The following is a 12,583-nucleotide window of genomic DNA, read 5'->3' as shown; positions in this document are numbered from 1 at the left end:
AGCTGTGCACATACTGAGGCTAGGTGGGGTTAAATGTCCAGGAGATGGACACCAGCGGTCTGAAACTGGAGTTTGACCTAGAGGAGGGATGGTGTGAGTGGGGTGGGTGTGGGTGCAGGGAGGGCGGGTGGAGGTGAGGTGAGACACTGAGAAAGCTACACTGAGTGTTTCTTTGGCTCTGGATGCCCTTTCCAATCAATGACAGCACCAAATATCTGTTAAGATAAGGATATACAGTCACACGGTTGTTTATACTAGGTGCTAATAAGGGCTATGATGAGAGCATCGAGCTTTTAAGAATGTTCTAACCAATCCAGATAACCATGGAAATACTAACACTTAAGGCACTGAAATTATTTTAAGCTTTGAATAGAATTCTAAACTATTGACCAGAATCTATAAAAATCTGCATTCATTATTATGTAGCAAAGCTAGAACTAGTCGGCAATCAGTCTTTACGCTAATTCACACAATTAGGTACTGCACTATTATTATTAAATGCAAATGACTTGAAGCAATGAAAAAAGTCAGTTTATTATTTTTAAGGGATCCAAACCCCCCTTTCTCAGCAAAACCAGTTTGTACAATGATTATTCCTGCTGCTTTATGTGTTATTTTTCCAAAGCTTCTACATAATAGATTTTTTTTTTTCATGGATACACATACCTTACTGGTGTTTATTTTTAAGTTACAATTTCTATTTTTTTTTTAAATTTTTTAGGTAAGGCAACCTTTGGTTTACCTCACAGGTTACAAGGACCTTGTCAGCTTACAATCCCTTATTTTTTATTTTTTATGCCTACAGCACCTGGTCTTCCTAGGTGGTCTCCTATCCAAGTACTAACCATGCCCAACCCTGCTTAGTTTCTGAGATCAGATGGGATCGGGCTTGTTCAGGGTGGCATGGCTGTAGACTTAAGTTATAATTTCAATAATCACTGTGTAACTTGAGATATATAGGTTATCTTTGGAAGAATTTATTTCGATTATTAATAAGGGAAATTTATTCTCAGGACTGCATACTCTAAGATAAGAAAGAAAAGCAACATTTTCTGTCTTTCTTGACTCATGTGGGATAAGAAATTCCAGCAATCTGACTAAATTTACTGCACCCTGATGTGTATGTTTCGTCTCTTTTGGTCAAATGGCTCTTCCACTGACACTTATGCCCAGCTAAGCTGATATTGTACAGAAGAATTAATTTTAATTATTTCTTAAATTTATTCCACATATATTTAGTGAGTACATATTAGTATCCAAATTGACAATTAAAAGAAAAGTGACCACTTAAAATAATGACTGTCACTTGTGTTATTTTTTACATGTACAGTATCAGTTAATTCTCAATATTCTGTGCAGAAATTTTTAAAAATTATCTCAGAAATTATAGCAAATCTGAAACTCCAGCCAAGGTCACTTGCTCATTGATGACAATTGCATAAATATTCTAAAGTGAAAAACAGGTTTTTTTTTTTTTTTAATATTTGAGAAAAAGAAAATGTTTAGAGTTGACTAGAAAAGACCATTAAATAGCTAGTTCATTAATCACTTTTTGGACACTGTAAATAGAAATGAAACCTGAAGAAAGCTGGGCCACCATGGGGCTGGTCTCAGCAGAGTATTCCACCTCAAACCCTGTGAATCTAGCTCCAAAAAAGCCTTTAAACTTAAGGTAAATAGTCTCTTCGAGGAGCAGCAAAGGAAGGACCACGTTGCATGACACACAGTGGACCATTCTAAAATCTTTTTTCTGAAGTTCCCCTCATTTCAGTGTCTGCTCCCTGAACATTGCTCCTCCCCAAAGACTTTCCTCAGTATCCCTTCTCAGCCCCCTTCTGTCCCGTGCCCACCCGTAGTGCCTTCCAGAGTTCACATCTGTCCATGGTCACTCCATGTCCTCTCTAATACGATTCAGTTAGCCTCTCGGTTCCCTCTAAGGCTCTTCCGCAGTAACCCCTGGTCAAGACAACGATAACTAGGAGACAACACAGAACTCAGGCTGAAGATGGTGGGAGGTGCATGCGTACATGAACTTCTATTGTCCCTGTCATGTAAACTTAACAGTTTGTATCCCCCCAGTGGCTTCCATCTCCTTTCCATATCCACAAGGCCCTGTTTAGCCGGCCTTATCTCCACTCCAGCCACACAGACTACCTTGTTCATCACCAACCACTCTCCAGCCTCAGGCCCTTTGCACTTACTCTCCTTCCATCAAGAACACTTTTCCATAGATAGCCAGATGACCAGGTCTCTCCTTTTATTCAGATCTCAGGGTTAGTGAGGCTACCCCTGAGCTCCTAGCCTAAGATAACGAACAGCTCCTCTCTCTACATCCTTTTGCTTTGTTTTATTTTTCTTCAGCACCCTTATCACCACCTCTTACTGTTTGTTTGTTCGTTTGTTTGTTTATATCTCCCATTAGGAAGCAAACTATGAGGGGAGAGACATTGTCTATTTTGCTCTCTGCTGAATCCTCAGCACCTAGAATGTTGCGTGATACATGGTAAATGCTCAATAAATATTCATTCAAGGGATGGATAGCAATTATTCATCAACACCTTATTAGAAGGCTGATAAATCCTTCAGGTAATGAAGAACGGGGTTCCCTTTTGAAACACAACACTAATTACTTGTGTTGCCACATGTTTTCTAACTAACCTCTGTGTTCCATAAGCTCCTTCGGCTGTTCTTGTGATTGACTCTGCACCTCTCTGTAGTGTCTTCTACCCACCACCTTCCTCTCCTGTTGTATATAAAGTCCAGAGTTTCCTGTCCAGTCTTCAACTCAAGTTGTTTTGTCTCTTTGAACCTCCTAATCCTTTGCTTCCCAAAATTTCCAGTTCAGGTATTCATAGACTCTATCCTAGTTGATGACATGTCATTAGCTTCCAGAAATGTCAACTGACTGTGAGCCCCCAAGGGCACTGGTGTCTTGAAACTTGGAAGACTCCAGGGCCCTGGCCTTATCAGCATCTCTGATGTCGTGAGCTGCAGGAAGTTGCAGTACTGGAGGCTTTGGTATGCATGCAGACCAAAATTATTAGGGCATTTCTGGTGAGCAAGATAATGGGCTCCAAGGTAACTGTGTTTAAATGCCAGCACCCATGAGGAAATTGCTGTCTCCAGAGTATCCCTGATGCTTCTCACTTTCCACTTTCCTGGAGGTAACACCACCGATAATGAGCAAGAAGCAAAACATCCTGTGTAGAAAGAATTTCCTTGCCCAAAGGGAGGTCTGGCCCTTTCTCTTGCTTCTAAGAGATAGTCTGTGTCATGCTGGATAGAAGCGTCTTTGTTTAAGGCAGGGCCTGTACACACTAGATCTTAGCGTAAGACTAGCCACAACCGATAGTTTTAGAGTGGGAGCCGGCTATGCCAGAACGACCAACCAAATGACTGGTTGGGGGCTTTAGCTGGAGACTGAGATCAACTGGTGGACAGTCAATCAGTTATACCTGTGTAATAGGATCCCAGACAAATCTCCAAACATCGAGGCTCAGGTGAGCTTCCCCAGTTGTCTTCTGTGTGTTTTGTCACTCATCAGTGTCAGGGTGAAAACATTTTTCAAGCGTTGATTTTGGAACCCTCCCAGGCTCTGCTCCATGTGTCTCTTCCTTTGGCTGATTTCAATCTGTATCCTTGTCCTGTGATATACCATAACTACGAGCATACAGCTTTTAGTGGGTTCTGTCAGTCCTCCCTTCTAGTGAATTATAGAAATTAAGGGTGGTTTTGGGAGCAACTTTTCAGAAATTTGCAGTTAGAATCAGAAGTGAAATGAGGACAGTCTTTGTGCCTTTGAACTTCACAGCTTGACTAACCTTGGGTGCATCCCAAACCACAAGAAGACCAGGGCTTCTGCATTCTTCTGTTTCTATTTAATTTTAACTTTTACTTTAATATTTCTTTCTTCATTTATTCAGTTTTTCAATTTTTCAATTACAGTTGACATGTAATATTAGTTTCAGCATGGTGATTAGACATTTATATATCTTATGATGTGATCACCCTTGTAAGTCTAGTACCCATCTGACACCATACAGTTATTACAATATTATCGACTATATTCTCTATGCTGTACTTTATATTCCTGTGACTATTTTTATAATTTGTACATCTTAATTCTTTCACCTTTTTCACCCATCCCCCAAACCTCTCTCATCTGGCAACCATCAATTTGTTCTCTGAGGGTTTGTTTCTGTTTTGTTTGTTAATTTATTCTGTTTTTCAGATTCCACATATAAGTGAAATCATACAGTATTTGTCTTTCTCTGACTTATTTCACTTAGCATAATTATCTCTAGTTCCATCCATGTTGTCTCAAATGGCAAGATTTCATTATCTTTTATGACTGAGTAATATTCTATTATATATATCTACTACCTCTTCTTTATCCATTCATCTATTCATGGACAATTAGGTTGCTTCCATATCTTGGCTATTGTAAATAATGCCGCAATGAACATAGGGGTGCATATATCTTTTTGAATTAGTGTTTTGGATTTCTTCAGATAAGTACCCAGAAGTAGAATTGCTGGCTCATGTGCTAGTTCTAGTTTTAATATTTTGAGAAACCGCCAAACTACTTCCATGGTAGCTGCACCAACTTACCATCCTACCAACGGTGCAGGAGTGTTCCTTTTTCTCTATGTCCTGGTCAACACTAGTTGTTTGTTGATTTATTGATGATAGCCATTCTGACAGGTGTGAGGTGATGTCTCATTGCATTTCCATGATGATTATTGATGCTGAACATCTTTTCATATGCCTATTAGCCATCTTTATGTCCTCTGGAGCAATGCCTATTTGAATCCTCTGCCTGTATTTTAATCAATTGTGTCTTTTTTGGTGTTAAGTTGTATGTTAATATTTCTTTATATCATATTTGAAAGCTTTCATAGAGGAAAGATACTATTAAAAAAGGACAAAACATTCTTTAGTACTTATGTAATATTTGTGTAAGTCCCAAGATACTTTTAAAATATTGAATTTCAAAATGATTTCCCAGCACAGTATTATTTTTTTCCATGTAATTGTCACCTGTCTAAGACCTCACAATGTTCATAGCAAAACTGAGAACAGATTTCTCGATCTGCTCACCAGGCTGTGGCCAGAGCTGAGGACACATTAACCTTAGAACGTACTGGAAAGCACTTAATCCCCAGTACAGAGCAGGTGAAGGGGCTGAGCCAGAAGGAGACAGGGCAACTTGTCTGCCTCAGAAAAATCACAGAAATAATAAAGGTGGCGCCCCATGCAATTCTGAACTCAAAGGGCTCACCAAGTGAAACATGAGGTCCCAGCCAGCAAGAAGAGATAAGAAAGCAGAAGGAAGAAAGGAAAGGTGAGGCAAGGCACAGAGGCTCTTAGTAAATGTGAATACACAGAAAGTGGGGTCAGGGATCCTATAGATGAGGTGTAAGCCCCGAAAGCTGTGGTATAAGCCCAGCTCACTTCCACTCTGGGAAAAACCAAGGATTGTAGTAAGTTCTTTCTCTCTTCTTTTCAATCGGCCAGCACTTAGCACTAGAAGACTTTAGCAAAAACTAGTATATCCACTGAGCATGAATGCTCTCCCTCAACACATGAAATTGTATTTTGATGAGAATAAATGAAATGTAAATCTTAAAAGCTTGACAAATATCTGGAATTGAGTGTCATACCTCTGAAGGAAGTCAAACAGGCTCTTAACTTAGCAATGTTCTTTTTCCCCCTGAGGGTGAAATGTGAAGGGTGGGGGGAGAATGACCTGTAATATTCTGTCCATAACTGATGGGCTGCAGAAAGAGGTAAGGAGTTTGAAGGCACAGAGATCACCTCATTTTACTGCGAAGGGGAAAAACTAGCAGAAGTCAAACCATTTCCCCAAAGCTATGCAGTTATTAAAATGACAAAGTGAAGATTCCAACTCAGGAGTTTTGAGACCTACATAAGTAATTTCCCCTCCCTACCACTGCAATTTATTTTAACTCCTCGGCCCAACTTCCAATATTTACCAAAATAAGTACTTTTTAAAGCACATACTTCAGGCTCATAAGCTTCTCAGCTAATGTGCAATTGAGTAAACTGAGGCCCACAAACTCACATGGGCTTATGTTGCAGATTTAGAATCGATTGTCCAACTAGAAAGAGGGCCGTTTCTAAATCTGTGCTGTCTGGCTTCATTCAGGTTTAAGCTTTAACGCTTCCACCAGAGAGATACATATTGTATTGAAATATAATGGGCAAGCTAGGAGCAAACTGAGGATTCATTTCTAAACAAAACTGTTGAGAGTCAAGGATTTCAAAGTCAGGCAGATTTGTGGTTTGCAATCAGTGAAAAGAGATAAATCCTATATCAGGCAAGAGAGATCGACTAAGGAAAAACAAAAGTCAGTGAATTATTTGTGAGAGTAAACACCTTTAAGGAAGGCCTAGAGAGAGAAATAACACAACTCTCCTTTTGCTTTTTAAAAAGTGGATATTTTAAAATAGAATATTGAATACATGGCGCTGACACGATCTGTCAACCATTTGGAAAAGCATAAATTAGATTCTCTACTTCAGGAACTATGTCAAATTCAGTTCTAGATAGATTTGTGTAAAATACAAAAATAAAACCATTAAAGAGCTTCAAAAACACAAATTTAAGAAAAGCCTAAATCTAGAATCTGATTTCAAGCTGGAAAAACTTAAAAGCCAAAGAAGACCCCCATAAAAGAAAAGATGAAGAGAAAGTAAATTTGAAACTTCTAAAAAGTAGTGGGGATGAGGGGGTGAGTAGAGGTGAAGAGGGGTGGGGAGCGGGGTGGGGGGGCAGGGTGTGGTGGTGCCTTTAAATCTGAGACCCAGTGAGCCAATTGAGATTAATTATTAGCTGGCCAGTGACTGACTCTCCCCACTAGAGAATCAGCCCCGGGAACTTCCAGAGGAGGCAGCTTATAAAGCCCAAAACTACATTAAACAAGTAAGCAGGTTTACAGAAGCAGAAGTTAGCCATTAGGGTATCTTTGCACAGGATAACTGCACCCTTAACATTAGCACATCTTTGCACAGGATAACTCCTAGAGCTACACCCTGGTTAAAAATGAAACAAGCAAGCAGAAGTTGGCCATTTGAAAAATTTCCCCCCTTAACAAGGGGAGAAGAAAAGTTGACAAAATGAATGAAAATTTCCAGCTCATCATCCAAGTTAAAAGGCAAATATCAGTCTACCGCTATGCTACCCTGAAGATGCCCGATCTTGTCTGATCTTGTAAGCTAAGCAGGGTCGGGCCTGGTTAGTACTTGAATGGGAGACCACCTAGGAAGACAGGGTGTTGCAGGTGTTAAAAAAAAAAATAGCTTGATAAAAGGCAAATATCAAACTAGAACAATGGCAACATAAACAGCACGTAGAGAATTCATATCTTAACTACAGAATGGTTGCCAATGAGAAGACCCAAGGTGCATGGAAACTGGGATGCTTAAGTTCTCATGGAGTGTACAACATATATCGTAACACTCATTTTAAAGAACACTTGGGATAGTATGTATTAAAATAAAGTCTTAAAAAACAAAAGCTCATACACTGTGATCCAGTAAATGCTACTTCTAGAACAAAATCATAGACCTATATAAAGATTTTTACAAAAAGATATTTATCATAGACTATTTATGGTTGTGAAAATTTCTTAAATTTTTAAACATCTCAAAGTGTAAGAGTGAAAAATTCTCCAGTAAATTAGTCATTAGGGCAAGACAGGGAGCAGTGATATCTTCAAGCACCAGCTCCCAAGAAAGAGAAAAAAATAGCAAACATCACCACCACCAGGATGCAGATAACAGAGCTGGCTACCAGGCCCTGTTTGCTAGAAGATTTAAGAGTCCCCCAGAAACAACATTTTTGTACCAGATGATAACAGCCAACTTCTGCTTCTATAATCTGCTTAACTAGGGTGTAGTTCTAGGAGATGTCCTGTGCAAAGATACACTAATGGCTAATTTCTGCTTCTGCAAACCTGCTTGCTTGTTTGATGTGGTTTTAGGCTTTATAAGCTGCCTCCTCTGAAAGATCGGGGCTGATTCTCTAGTGGGAAGAGTCGGTTGCTGGCTGGTTAATAGAGGTTCATAATTAATCTCAATTGGCTCTGTGGGTCTCGGATTTGAACACACCACAACAAAAGTAGACTAGTTTAGTAAAAATATCTATTCATCAAGAATTATATTTTAAAGGAATGTTTATTAAAAGGAAAAATGTTTGTGGTATATGAAGTGACAAAACAGAATATAGAGCCTGATTATAATTTAAAATATGGAAAGTACATAGATAAACAGTGAAAATAATGATATAGTTACAGATGGTTTTTTAGTTTTCTTTTCGTACTTATCTGTGCTTTCCAAACTTTCTAAATTGTGTGTGTTTGTGTGTGTGTGTACACGTGCACGCGCGTGTGTGCTGTTCAGAGAGTTTTGTGGACTTTGTTCTAGATACCTTCATTACCCTCCCTCCCACATGTTGAAAACACCTTGCTAGAACCCCACAAAGGACTATAAAATGGAGACTACACAGGTGGGTTACCAGCAAAGCTTTCTTAATGAGAAATTGGGAAAAAAAGAATAGCAAGTTTGATGAAATCATTTCTTCATAAAGCCATAAATATTACAGAAGACAGATAAGAACGTAAAAGACTGCAAGATCAAAGACTATGGAGCAAACCCACTAGGAGAGAAGGGAAAATTTATAGACTGATTTCTTTTTTCTAAGCCAGTTCCCTGTGAGTGTCCAGTTTAATGACCGTTTAAATTATATCTGCAATTTTCTGAGCGGTTCACTTACTTTTCAAGTTTGTAAACCAACACATCAACAATTCCCAATCAAGGGGATAGCATTCTCCAGGGAGCTATGGAAATATACCTCGCATTTTAAATGCAATAAAAGCATGACAAAACATGCCTCTGTTCTTCATAACACAGAAGTACCACATCTGGTCGTAAAAAAAAAAAAAAAAAAAAAAGGCATTATACAGAGTTGTAAGGATGCCAGATACTTATTACAGAGAACTGTTTTATCCATTTAGCCAAATTTTCCAGATGTTTTATTACTTGGAGACAGGAGAATTGTTGAAACTAGTGATTGAAGCCCATTTATTTCAAGGGGCTCGTCTACAAGCCATAGGAGGCATTTGAGGGACTTTAATTTATGACAGGCCACAAGGCCCTGCTTGAGGAGGGCTATCATCTCATTGGGGTCACAAATAATCCCAACAAAGAACAAAATACCCAATTTTAGTAACACCCAGCTTCATTTGCAAAAATTGCCTCTTAGGCAGGCACTTAGTACTTATTTCACATGCAAACGTTATACATGTAATTGGAGTAATTTCCATAATAATAGGTCAAGTTGGCAGTGACATTGAAAATGGCCCAGGTTGGCTGTGATTGGAGGCCTGGTTCTCATTGTCTATATGAAGCAAAATTCTCACTTGGACCATTTGGAAGCCTGTCCTCATAAAGACAACAAGATCAGATTCAGCAGGCGCCAGCATCACTTGCCCTACTACCATTTCCCCCAAAAGGCCCCCCACCTCCCTCAATGCACGTGCAATCAGAGCCTGCAGAGCTCTAGTTGTGGAGCTTGAAGGTAGCTGGCTCTGGCAGCCACAATTCTTACAGCTAATTAGAAGGCACCTCACTATGGTCAGTCTCTCTCCACCTGTCAATCAAAGTAAGGATTGGATGTGGGAGTGGAATTTTTAGTTTCAAATCTCTGAAATTAGCATCTCTTTGCTTCACATTCATATATAGAAAGAAGCTCTCAGGGCATCACGGAGATGTGTTCTCAGGTTAAAAGGGCCTAGATTGACCTAAGCCAATTTGTCTGCAACCAAGTGTTGTATAATTGTTTTTGTTAGTCTTGTAAATGATGCTAGCCTCTGGCAGTAGAGACAGTGGGGCCTGCACATCCTCTCTCAGACAACCTTGCTACTAGGTGGTTTATTATAATGAAAGGGAATCTGGGACCAAATTCTGCTAAATGTGCCAGTGTTTATTATCAAGTAGGTATAAAAATGATCATACATCCTTGTGAGCTGGGGAGAGGTCCCATCTCTTTTCAGGCATTCCAACTAGCTCTTTGCTTGAGAGGTTCACTCAGAGGAGGAACGATATTTTTATAACAGGATTAGCCAACTTTCTAGTTGGGTCAGGAAACAGAGGCTATGGGGACAAGGAAGAACACAGGTCAAGGGAATGTTTCAAGGTCCAGTGCTGCTCCAAAGGTTTTGGGCTGGGCTTGTCGGATTCTCATACTTGCTTGGGTGAGGGCCACAGGGCCAGTAAGGTATTTCTAGTCAGTACAGATGTCCACTCTGCATTTCACCCAATCGGAAATCATTAACCACCCTTCTGTTATTAGATTTCAAAAACAAGATTCAAATCTGTAATTTTGGAGTATATCTTCCTGATGAGTGTACTCCTGAGGCTCACAAATCATCCCTAAAGCATGGCTTCTTCTTTAGGGGTCCTCAAATGCTAACTGCCCCTACACGCATCACATTGTTTATACTGGATAATGTTAAAGTAAATGATCACAGGTTATTTGACATCCACTATCCACAGGGGATGGATTGGGAAGGGACAAAGGCTCTCAGAGAACAGACAACCAGCCCTGTTGTTCCACAAAGGGATGGCGCTTGGCTCTTTGATATCTAGCTGTAAAAATGCCTTGATGTGATCTGTTTAGCGGCTGGACCCAGTCCAGGTAGGGTTACCTGAGGGAGACAGGGGCCAGTTACCTGGTGGTGGTGGTGGGAGCGGGGGGGGCATCCCAAAAGCTGCAGCATTGTGCCCCTTCCAGCAGCTAGTTTTGTTTTTTGTTTTGTTTTTCTCTGTGTGCTTTGTCTTTTGATTTTGAATTCTTTGAGTCTTTTCTTCTCAGTTCTCATTTTGTTTTCTTATAACATCTTGTTTTTCTTTCTTCTAGATGGGGGGTTAGAGAAGGGAGGAGAGCAGGGAAGCAGTTCTTCCAGATTCAGGCCCTGAGGCAGAAGCTGCTTCTTCTTTGACAGGTAAGAGAATTTAAGAGAGACAGACTGTCCTAGTGGGCAGAAGACAGAATAGGTAGTTAGGCCAAGTGGAGTTCAAGTCCTGGCTCTCAAACTTTCTAGCAGTGCCTCTCGGAGCCTCAATTTCCTCATCTGTAAAAGAAGACCAATCCTATGTATCTTGCAAGGTGTCATAAGTGTTCGAGAGTCTATGTGTAAAGCATCTGTTATATAACAAGTCTTTTAAAGTGATGGCTTCTCGTAGCCCCCCCAAGAGCCTCCTGCTGTGAGTAGATCACCCACAGAGACACAAATACACATATCCTGATCAAGCATAGGTAAATATAATGTAATTCATTAAGTCTTCAAATTGTTTTTAATCTTGAGTAATTTAATCTACAAAGGATTATATCTCATTCTTTTTAAATTTCGTACATATTTGAGTGCAGCAAAGAAGGTTGAACATCTGTCCTTACCTTCGTTAATCAACTGCATTTCCTTATTTGGACACATCCTCTGGCAATTTTTCTATAAAATGTTTATTGGTCTTTGTGAGCACTTTATGTAGTAAATATATTATGCCATTACTAGCTGTATTTGCACAATGTTCTTTGAAGTTCAAAGAGTACATTTTAATTTGGGTTAGTTTTGGACATATGAAAGTTTAATAAATTTTTTTAAACTACTGATTTTTTTATAAGCATCACCCAAATCTAAGCTAAAAGTGAGACAGTTCTTCCTCTTCAAAGATTTAACAATTCACTTTTGATTTCTTCTAGGTTTTTAAAAACTTACTTCATCAATAAATCTGGAATTAATTTTGGGAGGGCTGAGATAATTATCTAAATTGATTTTTTTCCAAGGAGCTGATTGTTCTTATGCCATTTATTGACCATCCTTCTCTTCTGCCCTAATCTGCAATGCCTTTTCCAGCATATATTAAATTCTTTCATCTAATAGGGTCTATGTCAAAGCTATCCATTCTATATCATCTCTCTGCTTGCCTCTTCCTAGATCAGTACTACACTGACTGTAGAACGTTAATAAGCAGAGTTGAGGGACAGAGGATGCCAAGGAGGCTGATAGAGAAGAGAGAGAAAGATTTTCAGGACAGGCAGTGTGGTCTAACTATAAACAGGGCAAAGGGAAAGTTCAAGGTCTCATTCAAAGATAAAAAGTAGCTATCTCAGTTTGTCTGGAGAATGGGAGAAATAAGGAAGGGACTGAGGAAAAGAAGAATGAGAAGGTAGCAGGAGATGCAGAGTGTGATGGGCTGGAGCCCCAAGTAATACAAACTCACCCTGTCAGTGCTAGAAGGGATTTACAGCTGTGTAAGATATATTATTACTGCCCTCAAGGGCTAGGGCAGTATGCAGAAGGTGATGATAAAATACCAATTTTAAAAATAGTTGACTGTGCCACAAGTGCATCATTGGCAAAGTACTACAGCGCCAATAGAAATGAGTGTCTCTTCTTTCATCCTACCTAGATGTGATTTCACCTCTGCTGAACCCCTGGAGTCTGGAAATAAGACAAATGTCTATCAAATGGTACATGGATAAACAAATTGTGGAGTACTA

General features: G+C 39.5%; 1 pseudogene; it reads right to left on the bottom strand.

Annotated features, from left to right (window-relative positions):
* Window positions 1-796: 796 nt before the first annotated feature.
* LOC118607593 lies at window positions 797-915 on the bottom strand (annotated as a pseudogene).
* Window positions 916-12,583: the final 11,668 nt, after the last annotated feature.

The sequence above is a fragment of the Rousettus aegyptiacus genome, unplaced genomic scaffold (genome assembly GCF_014176215.1).
Source record: "Rousettus aegyptiacus isolate mRouAeg1 unplaced genomic scaffold, mRouAeg1.p scaffold_m13_p_8, whole genome shotgun sequence".
Lineage (NCBI taxonomy): Eukaryota > Metazoa > Chordata > Mammalia > Chiroptera > Pteropodidae > Rousettus > Rousettus aegyptiacus.
Note: the sequence above shows the minus strand (reverse complement) of the source record. Positions and strands in the feature narration are given on the sequence as shown.